Here is a 23,302-nt window from a genome sequence, read left to right as displayed (position 1 = left end):
CCACTTTCCAGATAACAGACAAGGTCTGAAGGATTTTACTTTCAGCAGATTCTCGTTTAGTAACCAAGGCTTTGGGACACCCTTGGGGACAGCCACATTGGCAAGTCTAAAGCTTGAATTGTTTTGTTCCAAGCAGACAGGATACTGTTTTGTAACAGTCTGGAATGAAACTGGGCATAGGGAACCACTTTGAATGAAGCCACTACCTTTCCTAGCAACCTCATGCAAAGGCGAATGGAGCTGATTTTTGCCTGAGGCAAGAACACCTTTTTCTGGGCTTGTCTATGATCAGACCCAGGTACTCTAGCCTTTTTATTAGTTTTAAGGAAGATTTTTCTAGGTTGAGAATCCAACCCAAACTTTCCAGGTAACTGGTTGTAATGTGCATGCTTTGCACCAAACAAGCCACTGACTGGTCTATTAGCAATAGATTGTCTAAGTACGCCAAGACTGTTATGCCCTGTGCCCTTAACCTGGCTAGGGGTGGGGCCAGGACTTTTGTAAACACCCAGGGTGCTGTAGCTAGCCCAAAGGGCAAGGCTACAAACTGGAAATGCTGCTGTTCTACCTCGAACCGCAGAAACCTTTGATGAGCGGGAAATAATGGAACATGCAGATATGCATCGCTGATGTCGATAGATGCCAGAAGTTCTCCTCCTAGGAGGTTTGAAACTACTGACCTGATTGTCTCCATGCGAAAGGAGCGGATCTTCAGGAATTGAATTAGATTCTTTAGATCTAGAATGGGTCTGACATGTCCTTTTTGTTTTGGTACTATAAAGAGGTTTGAATAAAACCCCAAACCTTGCTCTTCTGTGGGGATTTGCATGATCACCCCCTGAGCCATTAATCGGTTTAGTGTCTGAAACAGAGATCACCATTTCCCTGGATCTTTGGGAACATTTGACCTCAGGAAACGAGACAGTGGAAAGTCCAGAAATTCCAGCTTATACCCCAGAGTTACAGTGGAGATGACCCATCTGTCCTGAATTTCCTCTTGCCAGACTTCTGAAAACTGCAGAACTCTTCCCCCCACCCTGGCGAGGGGGGGGGGGCGCCTCTTCATGATGAGGCTTTAGTATTCTGCTTTGCAGGTTTCCGGCCCCAGGACATCTTTTGAGCCTGGGCCTGACCCTGAGCTGAGGTTTTCCTCGAGTCTGACGGCGGAGGCCAACACCACTGCCTACAGGCGGAAGCCCCTGGCGCAGGAGAAAGCGCCCGCTTAAAAGAAGGGCGTTTATACTTTCTTTTGACTGGTACTTTTCCCCCAATCAATTGTTTGGATGTATTTGTCCAAATCATCCCCAAATAGCCGATCCCCATGAAAAGGGAACCCAGTCAGGAGCTTCTTACATGGTGCTTTGGCTGACCAATTTTTTAACCACAGAATTCTACGGATATGTACTAGCATAAGCATAAGGGGGGACATGCCTGGTGAATAGACTTTAATGTCATCTATGGCAAAGCATAATGCTTTTGGTAGTTTGGCCAATTCCCGGGCTTGTTGTGCAGGAACCTCTTTAAGGGCCTGTCTAAATTGGTCCTTTAGGGATTGACAGACGCCTATTGCAGCGACCTGCAGGCTGAGTAACGGCATGTGCCAAGGAAAGTGGATTTTAACAGGAATTCCAACCTTTTATTTGTTGGATCCTTAAGCATTTGTGCAGTGTCCTGCTTTCTGGGGGGCTTTTTTGCCTTCCTCTGTGTCAACTGTTGGTATAGGATTGGGTATATGGGATTTATGATATTTTTTATTTTATTTGTTTATTTATTTTTTTATTGTTGAACTGGATGGACTTGTGTCTTTTTTCAACCTGACTAACTATGTAACTATGGACAAGTTAGACTTTTATTCACACTGGAAATCACAGCATCAACTGCTGATACCTTCCATTTTTTGGTGAATTTCTCCTCCATGGGATAGAGAACTGAAAATCTCTTTGGAGGAAGAAAATGCTTATCCGGGTGATCCCATTCAGCATAAATAAGCTGTTCTTGTAATGCACGGACAGGAAACGCATGCAAAGGCTGTGAGGGTTTTAAGGAACCCAAGGAAGAAACCGAGCTTTCAGGGTAGCATGAAGGTAGAACGAACCATCTCCATAAGAGATTGTATCAGTAATTTCTCAGATTGTGAGGCTGAAAAAGGTCCATCCACTGTTTTCTCCACAGAGGAACCATTGGTTTGTCTTTCCTCCTGATCGCCCGAGGGGAATCTAGCACGCTTCCTATCCATTTTGAATGGAGGATGCGATTAAAGCCGCTAATCTTCCTTCCAAGCCCTGCAGGGTGGGGGAAAGGACATCTTCAGTCACGTATACCGAGGCTGAACTGTGAGAAGCAGCTGCACCATCAAGTTGTTCCAAAGGCTCACCCTGGCTTGCCATAATTGGTATTTCAGGCGAGGATGACAGTGTGGAGACACGACTAGAGCTCCTAACGCCTGGGGGTGAAATCTTTGCTTTTAGAACCACTATTAAATTGCACTACTTGCGGAACATAGTCATGACAGAATGATGCCGCTATTAAGTTCAGCCTAGTGCTGGGAAAAAAGTCCTTCCTGTATCAGGAATGCCAGTTGCAACCCTTACGTGTCCCACAGTTCCTGTGTCCCGTGTGCAGCCTGCTTGCTCCTCCTCGCCATCAGCTCAGGAGAGACTGCTCCAGCTGTATTTTTAAGCCTGCTTGTCTGCCGTGCGTCTTTGTGGATGCTGCACGACGCATAGGCCCCGCCCCCTTTTAAACCCACCCCCTCCTTCGTTTGAAAATATGCTTGCACATGGGCAGCTTTCGGGTCCGGGGGGGGGGGGGGAGAGGCAGAGCCCATGACACCAGCCAGCAGAAGAAAACAGCAGCTGGAACAAAATTTGGGACCTCCACACCCCCCGCGGCGGTGGGGGGGTTGGGGTATTACAAGGGGGGAACACCGCTGTTTCCCTAACCCTCTGTCCCTTCAGGGGGGAGAAAAAAGCATTTGGCAGATCTCTTACCTGAGAGGAATCCCCCTGCACAAGCTGCTGTGGCCACACACAGACTGACACTGAGCTTTACAGTGAAGACAACAGATTAAGGTATATGCATATACTCCCTCTAGTGGAGAATTAAGGCATGACATCATTTTTTTCCTTAAAGAAGAAATCATAAGTGGACTCTTTAGTTCCTAAGTTTCTTCCCTTACCTTATTCCCACCGCAAGATTTGCTGCTTTAACAGTTAATCCAACCTTCACCCATCACAGCGGGCTGTGCTTTGTAAACCTTCAAGGACCGGGTCCCTTTTTATCGGGGTTCTATTCCCTTGGAACTTCTAAAAGCACCGCGCCAGGAAAAGCTTTTTGGTAATGTAGTAATGACCAAAGCCCTGGGTCCCGGGGTCCAGCCAAAACCTTGTGCTTCGTAGACGAGACCCGGGTACCATCCACTTTGGCCTCAGTGGCACTTTGGATGGATCCGGTCTGTGGAGGCTGTTTAAATCCAATATGGATCTCTCTTGGAGCTCTTCAGAGCACATCTTCACTCGTGATCAACACCTTAGACACTCTGCAAAAAAACTCCTGATAGGAGGAGGGGTTATATAGGGAGTGAACTTCCTGGACTGGATATACCAGTGTCCATGACCTGAAGGTGCCTATATACCAGTGATGGCGAACACTGGCACCCCAGATGTTTTGGAACTACATTTCCCATGATTCTCATGCACTCTGCAGTGTATTTGAGCATCATGGGAAATGTAGTTCCAAAACATCTGGGGTGCCAAGGTTCGCCATCACTGCTATATACCCATTAAGTTATTACTTAGGCTCTGTGTCCCATGATGTACGATAAAGAAATGAATGTAGTTAAGATGTACTGCCCAAACCTTTATACCTATTAAGAGTCCTACTGATCCCAGTCCTCGCCTATTACCTGAGGCTCATACAAAGACAAGCAGCGAGATTTGTTTGGGGCTAAACCCAGATTACCTACAACACACGCTCTACCTCCCTAAAATCCACGAGGGCCTGAGTTTCCCTAATTTTGCGGTCTACTATAAAGGCAACTCACATAACCAGCCTCCCCAAATACCATGCTGTTCACAAAATCCCATTATGGTTGACTACAGAATCTGTCGACTGCGACCCCTTATCAGTTTCCAACCTTTTATGGTTGTGCCCAGTGGATCGTACTACCGTACATAATCCCGTCAATAAACACTTTGTCTCTTTATGGGACAGACTCAAATTGCCCTATGGCCTACAATCCCCCCATAACCCCCTCCTCTCCTTCCTTAAAAATCCAGCCTTCTATCCAGCATGGAATTCTCCAAACACATTCTGGGTCTGGGCATCCATTGAACTTAGCCAAGACTTCATAACATGGTCACAACAACTACTTTTCTCTTTTCCAGCTCTATGCGAGACTTTTGCACTACCTCAGTCTGAGCTTTTTCGTTATCTTAAGTTAAAATGTTCAGTTAAAATGTTTTACACACCTAACGTAAACAAAGTTACCCTACTGAACCAATACTCCAGATTTGAACACATGTAAAGTGACCCACACTCTAGAGGGCTAATCTCAACTATTTATTCGAAACTACTGGTCAAACCAGTCCAGACTGGCCCTCACATGTTCAAAAGTGGGAAGAGGACTTAGAATGCACTTTTGATGTAGCGGAATGATCAGAGATCTGGTCAGCGACCAAAGCATCCTTGCCCAATGTACGTGCGACCGAAACTACAAACTTCTAACCTTACGGTACCTAGTCCCATCGAGGATCGCCAAGTTTGCCCCAAACTACTTAGCTCTTTGCTTTTGTGGCTGTCCGAACCCGGGCACATATATGCACACATGATTGACCTGTCCAGTGGTTCAAGCCTTCTGGAATGGTTTATTTACGCTCGCTTCGAGGATGTTCAATTACAGACATCTCCTGAACCATCAACAACCCTTCTCAATCCAAGACCAGACACCCTGATGTGTAAGCAATTCAAACTTGTGATCCAACTCTTCATCAGCCGCAAAGCAAACAATAGTGAAAGCATGGAATTTCCCGTCCTTAGCTGTGGAAGAAGTGACACAGAGTAAACCACACACCAATACACGCATAAATGGAAGCTATAGACAACACTAAGAAGTTTGATAAAATATGGCAACCCTGGGATCAAACACCACCTGCCATCAGACTTTGAAGAAACGGTCCTTATGCCATGGTAGCTGTTTGTTCTATCAATCACATCTGCTGTCGCGCTTGAGGTCAGGTCACCCTGGGGGACCCTCCTTACTCTTCTCTTCCCCTGCTTTCTACTGTCTCTTCCTTTCTACTCTCTCATGACCCTTTCCCTATGACTCCGTGACTGCTTTTTCCACCTATGTCAGCGAAATACCTGCCACTGATGTCCAATCTCGCTACGGCCGAGCCCCTTCTGTACTCCAGGTAGTCCAAGACATTTTTTCTGTGTGCTAGCCCTCATTTGCCCCCCCACAGTAACACACCTTGATTGTGCTTAGAATTACCCTACGGACACTTATTCTCAGATTGCCTATCCACAAATAGTAGGAAGATTTGACTTTTGTGATCTTATTGCCTACACATTTATGCTTACCACTGGCCTACTTTAATTGTTTGGCCCTTGCACTATGACTGTGCAAAAGAATTAATGTTTATGCTGAACTGTTCTGCATATACATGCCTATCACAGCTGGCTATATTCCATTTGTACTACCTTGTATTTGTTCGCATTGTACACGCTATATATTGTTTATTCGCAAATCCAATAAAACCTTTGAACAAGAAAAGGAAGAGATCATGCGTAGTGTATGGTGCACGGTTTTGGTTGAATTTGATGGTGTTCATTCAGCTCCTCCCGGACTTATCTAGAAACACCTTTGCCTGCAAGAGACTCTGGAAATCACTCTTAGATCTAATCTGTCAACAGGACATTTTTTTTCGCTGGGGATAACCCTTACAAGTCCTGATCCAAAAAAGAGAGACACGACCTTTACACTACTTTTATCCAGAGCAATTCCGGAATCTTTTCAATTTCTTAGATATCACACAAATTCAGGTACCAAACTGGCTGGCCCCCTTACATGAAGGTGACCGCCCATAATCTTTTGTCCTCTGACACAATGCCCCAGATACTTTTGCTTCATAGACTGGAACATTTTGCAGTCATCTGCATTGCCAAGATATTCTGAGACCTGACCTATTCAATAATGACTTTCACAGCTAAGTAGTGAATCTTTAATCAGTGTAGCTCTGCTTAGGACAATGGGTGTTCATCTCCTGTTAGAGTGGCTCACTTTGACAGGCATTGCCTTAAAACCAAATTATAGGGTCAGTATAGTCCAAACATCTAATATAAGGTATGCACTGGGATAAAGGAGGCTGCTAGCAGAAAGGATGATGTACAGAAACCATATGGAACCATAAACATTATAAACATGGATCTAGATTCCTCTTCAGTAGGGCAGAGGTGCAGACAGACTCTTGGTCCTTTTTGTCTAAAAGAAAACCTTTATGATCTCTTGCGCTGCCTCCGCATCACTGAAAGGGACTACATTTACTATTCAACAGTCCATATAATAGTTACTCTAGGATAGACTTTTTCCTTACTGACAAATATGTACTTCAGAATGTATCCAAAGCAGGAATCCATACCATCACATGGTCAGACCATGCTTCTGTTACCATAGACATTACAGATACACGCAAAACTGCCCACACAGGATTATGGCGCAACACCTTTCTTCTTTCCCATCCTCAACATGCGATGAGCCAGGTGCTGCAGTTCAGACACTGCTGATGGCTAGGGAATCTACCTTCGGATGTGGGAAGAGCATATATCCTGGTGCGAGTCACTGTGCATTCATCCTCGTTCTTTCCAGGTGGCTCTGATTCCGACCTCCATTTACGGCGGGGATGAGCAGGAATAGGCATCGAGTACATTGGAGCGCCAGGTGTCAGCCTGGGTGGTCTTCTTCAGCGTCCCCTGGTCTCGCACTCCCTGGTGCGTACCGGTTATTCAAGGGTTTAGACGTCTGTTTCCACCAGTGTGGTTTGTTCTTCTGCCGTGGGATCTGAACTTGGTGATTTTGGTTATCCAGAAGCCTCTCTATTGCTCTCAAAATATTCGGGAGGTTCCACTGCTTACTCTGTCTCGGAAGGTGGCCTCTTGGTGGCTATTACCTCTGCTCGCATAATGTCGAATATGGTGGTGTTATCTTGTCCTTCACCTTACCCAGGTTAAGGTGGTGCTTCGCCCTTTTTCCATAATTCCATCCTTGGATTTCCATTTGAATAAGGACATTGTGTTGCCGTTCTTCTTGTGTTGTCCCTGGTCTGCACATCTTAAGGATATGTTTTTGGGGGATTCGGGGTGTATTTGCCAGCCACTGGGTCTGAGGTCAGGCTCATGGTATTCACGGACAGGTCAAGAAAGGGGCTGTCTGATTTTTCTGTGACCTGTTTCTGGATGGATCGGACAGATGATGACCCTGGGCTATTCTGTCAGGGATCCGGTTCCTCCTTTCCATGTTATGGCGCATTCCTCTCGGGCGCTTAGTGCTTCTTGGACCTTCTGTCATCAGGCGTCCATTGCGCAAGTTTGGTACTGGTCGTCGGTGTACATTTTCACAAGTTCTATGAAGTGGATGGGTTGGGCATCTGCAGATGCCTCTGTTGGCCGCAAGTTTTTGCAGGCTGCTGTTTAGAGGGTCTATTCCCTCTTTAAGGGGTATCATTCAGGTTGGGTTCCAGCTTGTCCTGAGTGAAGCTCCTGTTACCTGGTTGGCTCTTGTGTTAGCCTTTGGATTTTTCGTTGTTCCACCCCTCATGTTTGGCACTGCTTTGGGACGTCCCTATGGTTCTGAATAAAGATGGCTGTGTCTGTCAATGAACAAATGAGAAAATAGGATTTTTTACTTACCGTAAAATCTGTTTCTCTGAGTTCATTGACAGACACAGCACCCACCCCTCTGTGGAGTTTATTGATACTTCTATTACTGCTTGCTATTAAACTGAATACCTAGAGCAGGGAGGGGGTTATATACTGAGGACAGTCCATGGGCGTTGCCAGGTGTTTAGTTTTTCTTCTGCCTAGTTCTACTCCTGCGGAGACGACATAACCCTATGGTACTGAATAAAGAAGGCTGTGTCTGTCAATGAACTCAGAGAAATTGATTTTACGGTAAGTCAAAAATCCTATTTTTTGGAATTTTAATGTACAGAAAACACAGCATATTGCCCACGTTTGGTAAAATATAAAAGATTATCTTATGCCGAGGACATAGATACCAAATACGACATGCTTTAAAATTGTGCATGCCCGTGCAGCGGCAACAAACTATATACATTTTATAAACTATATAAAAGCCTTTACAGATTACCACTTTAGATTTACAGATGAGGTCTACTGCTAGAATTACTGCCCTTAAGCTGACATTCGCACTGATACCTCACATGCATGGTGCAATTGTTATTTATGCACGACACCGATGCTTGTGTTTGTCTTTTTTTTTCACTTATTCTGCTTTTTTATTTTATTTTACACATTTTTATTGTTATCACAGGGAATGTAAGTATCCCCTATGATAGCAATGGGTAGTGCTTTTTTTGAAAAATGTGGGGTCTATTAGACTCTAGATCGCTCCTCTGCCCTTAAAGCATCTGACCACACCAAGATCAGTGTGATAAGATGCTTTTGCAATGGTGCTGTTTATATCCAGCAAAACCGAAGTCATGATATAATCGTAGCTTCTGGTATCTTAGGCAATAGAGATGATTGGAGCTGTTCTGGTCTACGATCAGCTCTATGGTTAGCTGGCGGAACCACCGGCTGCATTCTCGGGTTCCCTGGTAGGACAGGCGAGCCCTAGAAAACCATGGAAGGCAACGGGAGGGCGGACATCCCCTCCCCACTGCTTGTAAAAGCAGTCTAGTGGCTAATTAGCCGCTAGGATTGCTTTCACATGAAAGCTGACTGCCGGCTGAAAAAAACAATACCAAGATGATGCCTAAACCTGCAGGCATCAATCTGGTATAACCACCCAAAGTCCAGCAACATACCAGTACGTTGCTGGTCCTTGTTGGGAATATATTGTAATTAGGGGGTGACCGATATTGTTTTTTTAGGGCCAATACGATGCAGATTTTTCGGCCACATTTCAAGCCGATCGCCGATATCAGGTGCCAATACATTTCAAGTTTTGAAAAATAAAGATTTTCTGCACAAATCAGGTATAAACTGATGTTAATGTTTATTAAAATTTTAAACATTAAGGGATCATTTTTCTCACCAATCGTGCATGAAAACTGATGGGAAAAACACAGATTTAAAAACTGACATCTTTGTCTGCACCATGGTGTGATGAACGAGGTCTAAAAGTAAACAACTAGGAAAAATAAAGTGCTTTAAAAATAATAACTTATTAAATGGCTTCCCAAAGCATAGAAAAAGTATAAACTGCATTGCACTCTACTGATTACATTTAAAAGAGAAGTATGGGTTTCCTTTTTTTTTGCTTACACCTATTCTATGTGAGCTGCAGATTTCTAAAAATATTTCTAGCCCTCTCAGAAGTGCCTCCATTCTGTTAAAATCAAGCTAAATACCTGTGGGTGGGTCTACAGACTTTCATGCAGTGTCATGTCGACAATGGGAGTCTGGATCCACCCACTTTCCTGTCATCTGCTTGATTGATATTGGCTCTCTCCTCGTTCCCGGGCATTACAGAGAGTATCTGCTCCCTTCTCATAGTTACATAGTTAGTCAGGTTGAAAAAAAAGACACAAGTCCATCTAGTTCAACCAAAAAAAAAAAAGGAAAAAAAAAATACAATCCTACACAATCCTTCACCCACAGTTGATCCAGAAGGAGAAAAACCCCAGCAAAGCATGCTCCAATTTGCTTCAGCAGAGGAAAAAATTCCTTCCTGATCCCCCGAGAGGCAATCGGATTTTCCCTTGATCAATTTTACCTATAAAATGTTAGTACCTAGTTATATTATGTGCAGTTAGGAAAGAACCCAGGCCTTTTTTAAAGCAATCTATTGAGCTTGCCAGAACCACCTCTGGAGGGAGTCTATTCCACATCTCTTACTGTGAAGAAACCATTCCGCATTTGGCGATAAAATCTTTTTTCCTCTAGACGTAAAGAGTGCCCCCTTGTCCTCTGTGATGACCTTAAAGTAAAAAACTCAACACCAAGTTCACTATATGGACCATTTATGTATTTGTACACATTTGATTATACCCCCCCCTTAATTTCCTCTTCTCAAGAAGGAATAGATTCAGTTCCTCTAAGCTTTCCTCACAGCTGAGCTCCTCCATGCCTCTTATCAGTTTGGTTGCCATTCTCCCTGCATTTTCTCCAGTTCCTCCATATCCTTTTTGAGAATTGGTGCCCAAAACTGAACTGCATATTCCAGATGCGGTCTTACTAATGATTTGTACAGGGGCAAAATGATATCTCTCTCTCTCTGGAGTCCATACCTCTCAAAACAAGAAAGGACTTTGCTCGGTTTGGAAACCGCAGCATGGCGTTGCATGCTATTATTGAGCTTATGATCTACCAAAACCCCCAGATCCTTCTCCACTATGGATTACCCCAGTTATACCCCCCCAGTACGTATGATGCATGCATATTCTTATCCCCAAGTGCATAACTTTACATTTATCAACATTTGCCACTTAGTTGCCCAATTAGACAGTGCATTGAGGTTGGCTTGTAAATTGCAGACATCCTGTAAGGACGTTATTCCACTGCATAGCTTAGTGTCATCTGCAGAAAATACAGAAATGTTACTTTTAATCCCAGACCCTATATAGACCCTATATAATTTAGAAAGATATTAAAAAGTAAGGGTTCCAGCACTGAACCTTGGGGCTGATAACTTTAGACCATTCAGAGTAAGACTCATTAACCATTACTTTCTGAATTCTGTCTTTTAGCGAGTTTTTTATCCATTTGCAAATTGATCTTTCCAAGCCTGTAGACTTTACCTTGCACATTAGTCGTTTGTGGGGAACTGTGTCAAACACTTTTACAAAATCCAGGTATACCACCAGCCACTCCACTGTCCAAGGTTTTACTTACCTTCTCAAAAAGAAATCAGGTTTGTTTGACAACTTCTGTCTTTCATGAATCCATGCTGTCTGTTGCTTAAAATATTTTTTTTTCCCAGCAAAAACTTGTCTATGTCTAACCACTTCAGCCCCGGAAGAATTTACCCCCTTTCTGATCAGAGCACTTTTTGCGATTCGGCACTGCGTCGCTTTAACTGACAATTGTGCGGTCCTGCAACGTTGTACCCAAACAAAACTGACGTCCTTTTTTCCTACAAATAGAGCTTTCTTTTGGTGGTATTTGATCGCCTCTGCGGTTTTTATTTTTTGCGCTATAAACAAAAAAAGCAACAATTTTGAAAAAAAAAATGCATTATTTTTTACTTTTTGCTATAATAAACATCTCTCAAAAATATATAAAAAAATAATTTTTTTCCTCAGTTTTGGCCGATATGAATTCTCCTACATATTTTTGTTAAAAAAAAAAAAAAAAAAAAAATCACAATAAGTGTATATTGATTGGTTTGTGCAAAAGTTATAGTGTCTTCAAAATAAGGGAAGATTTATAGCATTTTTATTTATTTATTTATTTTTTTTTACTAGTAATGGCGGCAATCTGTGATTTTTATTGTGACTGCAACAATATGGCGGACACATTGGAAAATTTTTACACATTTTTGGAACCATTGGCATTAATACAGCGATCAGTGCGATTAAAAATGTGTTGATTACTGTAAAAATGTCACTGGCGGTGAAGGGGTTAACACTAGGGGGCGGTGAAGGGGTTAACTATGTTCCCTGGGAGGTGATTCCAACTGAAGAGGGAGGGACTAACTACAGGAAGTGACAGATCGTGATTCCTAGCTAATAGGAACACACAAACTGTCACTCCTGTCAGAACAGAATAGAACAGGGAAGTGTGTGTTTACACACACACACTCGTCCCTATTCTGTGTCTCCTGGTCACGATTACTCGTGGCCGGTGGTCATCGCGACCGTCGGCCACGAGCATTGGCACCCCCGCTGCGCAGTCTGCTATCCGGACCCCGCTAGTTTACGTACAGTAATGTGATTTCTTGCAGGGGAGCCAGCCTGCCGCAGTAAAATTGCAGTGGTTGGTCCGGAAGCGGTTAAACTCTCCAGTATCTTCCCGACTATAGATGTTAAACTAACAGGTCTATAGTTACTTGGTAAAAACATGAATCCCTTTTTAAATATGGGCACCACATTGGCCCTGCACCAATCCAGTGGTACCATTCCAGTCAACAAGTCCCTAAATATTAGAAACAATGGCCTTGAAATGATAGAGCTCAATTCTTTTAGGATCCATGGGTGGATGCCATCTGGGTCCAGGTGCTTTATCCACCTTTATTCTGTCTAAATATTTCTGTACCATATCACTTTTGCGCTATTGTGGATCATTTGGGGCTGTGTCACTACTACCCCCATTATGGACATGAGCTCCCCCATTCTCCTTTGTATACACAGAGCTAAAGAAAGTATTTAATACATATGCTTTCTCTTTGTCCCCAGTCACCCACTGTAGATTATTTTGCTCAGAACTGACCTTTTTACAAAAAAATAGAAAAAAAGGACACTCCTATGGCCACATCCGTATAAATTGTATGTCATAAAAAAGAAAAAAAAGGGGTTCAACAAGGATCCCCTGAGCGGACTTTAGAGGCACAACAAACCTGAGAAAGCATAATCAAAATAACAATATAATCAATTTTATTGAATATAAATACATACAGTACAAAGACATTGACAAAAGATAGTACAAAATCATCTATATAGAAATATACATGATACAAGCCCCAATGTGTCTACGCGTTTCGTATAGAACTTCTTCAGGACACATTCAGATTTCAGTTAATACACAAGAGGGTTTCACTAAAATGAGAAAAGATTTTTATAAAAAAAGTAAAAAGCCTCTCTACAAGGTAATATAGTGGACTAATATAGTGTCTGATCTCTGGGCATAGGCTACTGTCTTTCATCCATTGTTGTACGATATTATATGTTTTTATGTGTTCACTTTTTTATAAAATCTTTTCTCATTTTAGTGAAACCCTCTTGTGTATTAACTGAAACCTGAATGTGTTCTGAAGAAGTTCTATACGAAACGCGTAGACACATCAGGGCTTGTATCATGTATATTTCTATATAGATGATTTTTTATCATCTTTTGTCAATGTCTTTGTACTGTATGTATTTATATTCAATAAAATTGATTATGTTATTTTGATTATGCTTTCTAAGGTTTGTTGTGCCTCCAAAGTCTGCTCAGGGGGTCCTTGTTGAACCCCCTTTTTTTTTCTTTTTTATGACCTTTTTACTATTAATATATTTGAAGAATTTTTGGCGGTTTGTCCCATCTTTTGCAATCTGTCATTCATTTAGAATTTTTGTGCTGTTGATTTCCTTTTTACATATTCTGTTATATTCTTTGTAACATTTAAACGATGATAGCATTCCTTCATTTTTATATTTTTTAAAGGCTCTTTTTTTTATTATTTATAGCCATTTTAACCACTTAAGGACCGAGCCTGAGATTTGTGGTTTACAAGTTAAAAGCATTTTTTTTTTTTTTATAGAAAAATTACTTAGAACCCCCAAACATTATATATTTTTTTCTAACACCCTAGAGAATAAAATGGTGGTCGTTGCAATACTTTGTCACACCGTATTTGCGCAGCGGTCTTACAAGCGCACTTTTTTTGGAAAAAATACACTTTTTTTAAATTAAAAAATAGGACAACAGTAAAGTTAGCCCATTTTTTTTTTATATTGTGAAAGATAATGTTACGCTGAGTAAATTGATACCCATGTCACACTTCAAAATTGCGCCCTCGTGGAATGGCAACAAACTTTTACCCTTTAAAACCTCCATAGGCGACATTTAAAAAATTCTACAGGTTGCATGTTTTGAGTTAGAGGTGGTCTAGAATTATTGCTGTCATTCTACCGATCGCGGCAATACCTCACATGTGTGGTTTGAACACTGTTTTCATAAGCGGGCGCTACTCTCGTAAGCATTCTCTTCTGCACGCGAGCTCGGCAGGAGGGGGCGCGTTTAATTTTTTTTTTCTTATTTATTTTACCTTTTATTTTCTATTTTTACATGGCTCTTTAAAAAAAAATGGTGTCACTTTTATTCCTATTACAAGGAATGTAAACATCCCTTGTAATAGAAAAAAAGCATGACAGGACCTCTTAAATTTGAGATCTGGGGTCAAAAAGACCTCAGATCTCATATTTACACTAAAATGCAATAAGAAATAAATACATTTAAAAAAAAATGTAATTTGAAAAAATTCCCCCAAAAAAATGTCCCTTTAACAGCTATGGGCGGAGGTGACGTTTTGATGTCGCCTCCACCCTGCAATGCTATGGAGATGGGTGGGCCATCTTCCCCTCACTCAACTCCATGTCAGGCTAGGGAGAGGATCGGATTGCCTCCGCCGCTACCGACGGCTGCAGTAAGCAGCAGAGGACACTGAAGCGCAAAGGGGGGCCCCTCTCCCGCCGATAAAAGTGATCTTGCAGCGAATCTGCCGCAGAGACCACTTTTATCTTGAAGCGGACCACCCGCTGAACCATAACAACGATATTCCTCTTCAAAGTACCAACGTATAACGATGGCGGGCGCTCCTTAAGTGGTTAACTTTGGCCGTGGGCCACATAGGTTTTATTTTTTGCCTTTTAAACTTATTGCCCATGGGATTATACTTTGCAGTGAGTTTACATACAGTCACTTTGAAGAATTCCCATTTCTGTTCTGTGTCCATTGATGCCAATATTCCCTCCCAGTCTAAGTCCAGCCCTCATCCTTGGAAAATTTGCTCTCTTAAAGTTAAGTGTTTTTATCTTACCCGTATGTGTTTGTTGCTTACAACCAACGTTAAATGAAATGATGTTATGGTCACTGCTACCCAGATGTTCTTTTATATGAGAATATAAGAATAAGCTCTGCATGGTTTGAGATTACCAGGTCCAGCAGAGCTTCATTCCTAGTCAGGGCCTCAATAAACTGGACCATAAAATTGTCTTGTAATAGGTTTATAATTTTTTTAGTCCTTTAACTGTCCCAGCAGTGCCATTACTCAAGTCAATTTCCGGGTAGTTAAAATCCCCCATTATTATCACTGTCCCAGCCCTTTCTATCTGTGCAAGGAGCTGAGTCTCCGCCTCCTCACTAACACTGCAAATAAACTCCAATGGCAACCTTTGTAGTACGCAAACCCATGTACAGTTCCACCCATAATGCTTCACTCGTCACACTCTCCATCAATTAGGTCCTCTTTCATACTCGCTTTGAGATCACTTCTTACATAGACAGACACCACCACCCTTCCGTTTTACCCTGTCTTTCCAAAAGAGAGCATAGCTAGGAATCGTAATAGCCCAGTCATGAGAAAAATAAAGCCAGGATTCAGCAATACCAATTAGGTCATAGTTCTGCTCATGCACCAGAGCTTCCAACTCACCTATTTTGCTTGGCAGATTCTGGCATTGGTGAACAAACACTTTAATTCATTGTCACATTTTGCAAATGTATGTTGCATATTTTTTATTTTAGTACGAATGTTACCATTTCCAATGGTTGTTTGTTACATAGGAACCTTCATATCATCTGCCATAGCCCTCCCCCCATATTTCCCCATTCTACCCCCCCCATAGGGGCTGACCCCTGTCTGTCCCATTATAAATCAAATTCACTCTCCTCCACAATCCTAGTTTAAATACTCCTCCAGCCTTCCCAAAAACCTCTCCCCCACCACAGTAGATGCCCTTCCATTTAGAAGCAAACCATCTTTAGCAAATAGGCTGTACCACAATGAAAAGTCAGCCCAGTGCTCTAAAAAAAATACCTCCTCCTTACACCAGGTCTTTAGCCATGCATTCAGCTCTCTATTCACCCCCTGCCCTCCCTGTGTTGCGCATGGCACAGGCAATATTTCAGAGAATATCACCTTGGAGGTCCTTCCCTTCAACTTGCAGCCTAGTTCTTTAAATTGGTTCTTAAGGAGCCTCCACCTTCCATATATTCTGTCATTGGTTTCAACGTGGACCAAGACACCTGGGCTATGCCTAGCCCCTCCCAGTAATTCCACAACCCGATCTACCACATGCCATACCCTGGCACCAGGGAGACAGCAAACCATTCGGTTTAGGCGATTCTGGCGACAAATTATTCTATCAGTCCTTCTGATTATAGAATCCCCTATTACCACTAACTGTCCAGGCCACCCTGCACTCCTCTCACCACCCCTCTTCCAGCTGTTAGGGGGAGCAGTGACATCTGGGGCTGCCACCTCTGAGGTTGATACCCCCATATCTTCACCCAATTTGGCAAATCTGTTAGGGTGCTCAAACCCAGGGCTGGCCTTTCTTTTCTGTGAGCCCCTACCACTCCCTCTAATTGTATTAACCCATCTTCCTATATGACAAGTCTGACTTACCCCTCCACCCATTAACCCCACTAGCCACCTGCTCAGTGAGCAGAGGACCCCTTTCAAGGTTGTCAGTTCTGCCCAGTGTTGCAATTTACTCCTCCAGAGCTCTAATGTAAGCTTCAGAAGGGCAACCTACTCACATCTGTGGCAGTGGTATCCATCCTGGAGCTGTTGCTCCATTGTTGTATACATGTGGCACACTGTGCACTGCACAAAACCGTCAATCTTGCTAACCACCATTTCCCCAGTTACAATAATATTCCTAACAAGATATTTCAGATGTTACTTACAGGTTTGATGACTCCTGTTATAACCTCATTTTCAACTATGGTTTTTAACTCACCACTTCGTCCAGTTCCCCTTGGTCAGAGTTCCAGCAAGCAAAAAGGTGGCAAGCTGAAGGATGAGCAGGCTCAGAAATTAGTTCTACAGAAAGTTATATAGGACCTCAAGCACCTCTGACCAATTAATCTCTCCCCTTAATTAGTATTCTGAAGGAAGGAAAGAAAAAAAAAAAGGCGGTTTAAAAAGTGACAGAAAAGGTGTTAAAAAAGCTGCAAAGAACCCCCCCCCCCAAAAAAAACTAGGAATGCAAACACAGCAATCACCAACAGTCAAAAGCAAAACTGGGTTTCACGCTCCACTCAAAGTTCCCAATCGCCAGCTTCCAAACAGCAATTTTCCCTCCTTCCTCCTCCCCCTCCCCTCCTCCTCTTCAGCCTGTTCTGATGTTTAGACAAATCCAGCAGAGATAGCCGCACTTCAGTGACTGTAAGGTGAGAGAAGTCACCAAGTGCTGTGTATGAAAATCTCCTCTATACAGTGCCTTGACAAAGTATTCCACATTTTGTCATGTTACAACCAAAAATGTAAATGTATTTTATTTGGATTTTATGTGATAGACCAACACAAAGTGGCACATAATTGTGAAGTGGAAGGAAAATGATAAATGGTTTTCAATTTTTCTTATAAATAAATATGTGAAAAGTGTGGTGTGTATTTGTATTCAGCCCCTTTTACTCTGATACTCCTAACTAAAATCTAGAGGAACCAATTGCCTTCAGAAGTCACCTAATTAGTAAATAGATTCCACCTGTGTGTAATTTAATCTCAGTATAAATACAGCTGTTCTGTGAAGCCCTCAGAGGTTTGTTAGAGAATCTTAGTGAACAAAAAGCATCATGAAGACCAAGGAACACACCAGACAGGTTAAGGATTAAGTTGTGGAGAAGTTTAAAGTAGGGTTAGGTTATAAAAAATACCCCAAGCTTTGAACATCTCACAGAGCACTGTTCAATCCATCTTCCGAAAATGGAAAGAGTATGGCAAAACTATAAACCTACCAAGACATGGCTGTCCACCTAAACTGACAGACCAGGCAAGGAGAGCATTAATCAGAGAAGCAGCCAAGAGTCCCAAAGTAACTCTGGAGGAGCTGCAGAGAACCACTACAGGTGGGAGAACCTGTCCACAGGACAACTATTAGTCATGCATTCCACAAATCTGGCCTTTATGGAAGAGTGGCAAGAAGAAAGCCATTGTTTAAAAAAAGGCATAAGAAGTCCCGTTTGCAGTTTGGGAGAAGCCATGTGGGGGACACCGCAAACATGTGGAAGAAGGTGCTCTGGTCAGATGAGACCACAATTGAACTTTTTGGCCTAAAAGCAAAATGCTATGTGTGGTGGAAAACTAACACTGCACATCACCCTGAACACACCATCCCCTCCGTGACACATGGTGGTGGCAGCATCATGGTGTGGGGATGCTTTTCGTCAGCAGGGACAGGGAAGCTGGTCAGAGTTGATGGGAAGGTGGATGGAGCCAAATACAGAGCAATCTTAGAAGAAAACCTGTTACAGCCTGCAAAAGACTTGAGACTGGGGTGGAGGTTCACCTTCCAGCAGGACAATGACCCAAAACATACAGCTTTGGTTAATATCAAAGCATATTCATGTGTTAGAATGGCCCAATCAAAGTCCAGACCTAAATCCAATTGAGAATCTGTGGCAGGGCTTGAAAATTGCTGTTCACAGATGCTCTCTATCCAATCTGACAGAGCTTGAGCTATTTTGCAAAGAAAAATGGACAAAAATGTCACTCTCTATATTTGAAAAGCTGGTAGAGACATACCCAAAAAGACTTGCAGCGCAAGGTGGTTCTACAAAGTATTAAAAAAGAAATAACCGCGCTAAATACAAAATGAAACACGTGAAACAATCACAAAAGCTTCCGTATAGGAAGTACATATAAAAATGCAAAAACGTTGAGGAATATGAAATTATGAAAAATACATGGGTCTACGCATGTGCGCATGAATCAAACATAAGTGTCAATATATAATATCTGCGAATCAAAATAAGTGTCCATATATAGTAACAGAAAATAAAATGTGAGGTATTGATCTGAAATCAGTCCAAAAGAGACCCCTTGGGTGAATCCAACTAGAGTCAATGGTGTAAAAATGTGAGTGACACCCCATACAGTATCCGCAAATACCCAATAATTGCGCTTACCGCAAGGCAAGCAAACACCAGCCTGTATCACGTCTTGGTATAGAGAATCCAAATGGAGCTCCTAAACTGTGTTCATCATGGCTGAAGGAATGTAATGAGGACACCAGACTTCCATCTCATAGACATGTAAATAAAAAGAAATTGGCCATAGTGTAATACTGCCAAACTAATTGAAGTTAAGGAAGGTAGAAAACTTACACTAGTGCATAAAGGTACAGCAGGAAAAGAAAACCCGGAGTGAACACTAACAAGCTCCGTAGTGAAGATGAACCCCACACTCCGTGCAAATAATGCGCTTACCCCAAGGCAAGTCAACAACAGCTTGTGTTCAGTATCAGTCCACCACACCACACTATGTGATCCACCACCAGGCAAATAATGCGCTTATCGCAAGGCAAGCCAACAACAGCTTGTATTCAATGGCAGTATGAGAGATCCACTGGCGTTCTAGACTGCTTGCGGCAGGAACCGAAGGATACAGCGGGGACTCCAAAATGACATCTCACAAGCATGGAACGACAAGGAACTGTAAAAGCTGCAGTAGTAGAGCAGGGAAAAAGTCAGAATGGCTGCAGACTCAATGGAAATTGATGACGGGCTATATAGTTCCTTTTTATTCACATCCTTGTGAGATGTCATTTTGGAGTCCCTGCTGTATCCTCCGATTCCTGCCGCAAGCAGTCTTCTTCTTCCACCCAGATATCACTGCCAGCTGCACCAAACCCGGACTACATTGTTCTAGCAATATTCCGCTCAGACTCTCAGGAACCCATGTCGCCCTCCCACACACCGCTGACCTTGAGAGCTGATGCTGAGCTGAGGGCACTCTTACAGGCCCTCCCAACAAGAACAGACATAGAAGCTATCGTAAGCAGACTAGAGGCATCCCACCGCCAGGAGATAGCAGTGGTAAGGCAAGAAGTGCAAACCTTATCGGATCGTGTGGGGTCTGGAGAGTCATCAGTGGCCACACTCAAATGGCGGCTGTCAGCGGTTGAGGCATCACAGATCGCCCAGGCTTCCACGATCCTCACACAGCAACTACAGTTAAAAGAGGCCAAAGATTGCAGCAGGCGTAACAACATGCGCCTGAGGGGCCTGCAGGAGGCTACTGGGATAGAGGACCTGGCGGCATCCACACTGGCCATCTTCAGAGACCTAATGGAAGAACTCTATCCACCCAGCCTGTCCTTTGACCGGATTCACCGAGCTCTGGGGCCCCGCTCGGCTGATCCGCACAGACCGAGGGATGTCATCTGCCGCATACATCGATATGCCCACAAAGAGCTAGTACTGCGAGCGGCCTGGGAAAAGGGAGACATCACATTTGATGGGGCCATCGTACGGATCAAGCAGGACCTATCCAGATCGACGTTATAGCGGAGGGCCCTCTTGAAACCAGTGCTTGAGGTGGCTAGAAACGCTGGCATTACATAAAGGAAGGGTTTCCCCAACTCAGTGACATTTAAGAAGGCTCAGCGTTCCTTTACCCTCCAGACTCCTGCTGATCTCCCTGCTCTGTTTACGTTCATGGACACAGATCCCATCGAAGTACTGGATTGGCTACAGACACTACAGCGCTTCACCCCCTGGTCTGGAATATCCAGCATGCGGAGATCTCGATCACTGAGGCCGCAGAGGAGCCGGCGCAGATCCCGCTACACCTCTGCAGATGCACCGAGAGAAGACTGAATGAATACACCAGTACAGTGAGCTGATCCCCCCTCTGTTACACTTGTTTATTACCTGTGCATTCCCCCCAATCCTGGGATTCTCCACCATCTTTTCACAGTGGCAATCTAACTGTTTATATGTGGACCCCACCTTTCTCGAGACACTCCCCTCCTCCCCACCGGCACTATGTGCAACCGCTGACTCAGAAGCCAAACTGCCACACAGAATAGCCAGAGGGGGGAGGGGCTCTACGATCAAGCATTCAAACCTGCCTCCACTGCACATGCAGTTTTCAGGACTTGTTTGTCTCCCCCTGGTTGCCTGCTACTGTACCTCCCCTTTTCCAACACCCCCTCTTACTGGAACTGGAAAAATTCACATGCAGGGGTCAGCGCTATTACAGCCACTGAGAATGCTCTGCAACGAGGACCATATATTACATTTGACCTTCCATCCCCAACCTGCAATGGAAAAGTGAAGGATATACGCAATTCTCAGGTCCAGGTCAATATACATGAACATTATTACCCTAATTTTATGTTTCTGTTGCATTTGTGTTACTATGTTTGGGTGTATGTATATTAGACTTTCTGCAAAAATATTTAGGGGGAATATCTCTTACTGTTGTTTCTGATCACCTAAAAGCCACCTAAACCATCACAGCTGGCGGTTGCAAAGGCTGGGTCGATCGCCGTTAACATACTAGTCTTCCAATCTCTGGGAGATGGGACCAGGGAGACCATGGGTGGGGGAACAGCACAGGACGGGTTGGTTCGACACAGAGAGCGGGAGATGACATCCAGTTATATCACTATAAGGAACTAACTAGACTGACTGACAGGTTGACCTGCAGGGGTTACGGTCCAAAGGGACTCTAGGCACATAACACCAGTGTTAGCAGGGTGGGGACCCATGTAAGCCCCCCGCCCTCTTTTTTCTTTTTTTCTTCCTCCCACAGCAAAATATGCCGGGGGACATAGGGTCCTACCGGCCTCAGACACTTGGGGATACAGAACATGGAGATGGAGAATTAGATGAAACAACCGATACCATTAATATCCTCCCCTCCCTTGTCTCTGTTTCTGTTTCTCTAATGTCATCTCCTGTGTATTCCTGATGGTGAATACATAGTGTGCCAGACTGTTTTATTTCTGATGTGATGGCCTGCGTTTATTGCTCTATTCATGGTTTTCCATAGATGTTTATAGAGTAGATGTTTGCCATATGTTATCAAGCTGGTGGGGCGGGAGCGGACTGCGTGAATCTCTCCCGGTCTACTCCTACCTCTTCCCCAATAGGACGGAGCAGCTCTCCTAGCGAGACCTAGGAAGTGCTCCTTTGCAAATCGATTTGTTTGCACTTACCTAGTAGACACTAGTTTACACTGTCCACTACATGTCTTTCTTGACAGTTTCTATCTTCGTTTCTCATTTCTTCTTAGTTTCCTGCTTTTTCTTCTCTATTTACCTACTTTTATCCCACACTACCATCCCTTTACCCTCCTCCCCTCACCCCGTTTCCCTCCCTTAACCTCCCGTAGCCCAGGGGATGATGGACTCCAATATCTACTCACTGAACGCAAAGGGCCTAAACATACCCGAAAAGCGCTGTATGTTGTTAAACGACCTTAAAAGAGCCCACATTGATGAAGCCTTCATCCAAAAGACACACTTCAGGACAGGCAATCCTACCTGTCTCAAAAACCGACACTTCCCTCACTCATATCATGCCACTAATCTAAGGGAGTCTCTATACTAATTTCAGGGGCGGTGCACTGGACATGTATTGACACATTAGTAGACCCTAGTGGCCGCTACGTGTTCATCAAAGGATTACTAAAAGGCACGAAGATGACGCTAGCCAGTGTATATTCCCCTAATGACCAACAAGACGCCTTCCTCCACCGTACGTTGAACTTACTCACTGACTTTAAGGGGGGCCAACTAGTTTTGGGAGGGGACATTAACGTGCCCCTAGCCCCCGCAGTCGACACCTCTTCAAGCACCCCATCTCTCCATACGGGAATCCATAATCGCATATCTTGGGACTTACATGACACCCAACTGATAGACGTTTGGAGGCTACTCCACTCTGGGGAACGAGATTACACTTTCTTCTCATCTCCCTATAAAGTGTACTCGAGAATAGACTACTTCTTTGTCCCTCATAGTCAACTGGAAGCGGTCCACAACGTTGAGATAGGCAACATCACATGGTCAGACCATGCACCCATTACTATGCATTACTGTTTGTCATCATCCCTGACTACCAGATCTAAATTTTGGAGGCTAAACGAAAGCCTCTTACAGACACCGGAGGTTATGACAGATGTCCAGACCGAACTGAAATTTTACTTCCAAATTAACGACACCGAAGACTGTGACCCAGGTATTTTATGGGAGGCCCACAAGACTGTAATAAGAGGAGCACTTATTAAACATGGCGCGCGCATTAAAAAAGAAAAATAACTACTACTTGATCTCCTTCATAGGATACATGACGCAGAATCAAAACATAAAAAAAGTACCAAGCACCTCACTAGAAACAGAACTGACATCCCTCAGGAAACAAATAGTAGATCTGCTGCAATATAGAGCCAAAGCAGCATTACAAA

General features: G+C 43.5%; 1 protein-coding gene across 4 annotated transcripts in view; it reads right to left on the bottom strand.

Moving 5' to 3' along the window:
• MARCHF6 (membrane associated ring-CH-type finger 6) overlaps positions 1–23,302 on the bottom strand; it is a 1,314,422-nt gene that overhangs the window by 829,486 nt on the left and 461,634 nt on the right. The window lies entirely within an intron of this gene.

Source organism: Aquarana catesbeiana, linkage group LG05, assembly GCF_042186555.1.
Source record: "Aquarana catesbeiana isolate 2022-GZ linkage group LG05, ASM4218655v1, whole genome shotgun sequence".
In the NCBI taxonomy this organism is placed as follows: Eukaryota; Metazoa; Chordata; class Amphibia; order Anura; family Ranidae; genus Aquarana; species Aquarana catesbeiana.
The sequence above is the reverse complement of the archived record's forward strand: the minus strand, read 5'-3'. Positions and strand labels throughout refer to the sequence as shown.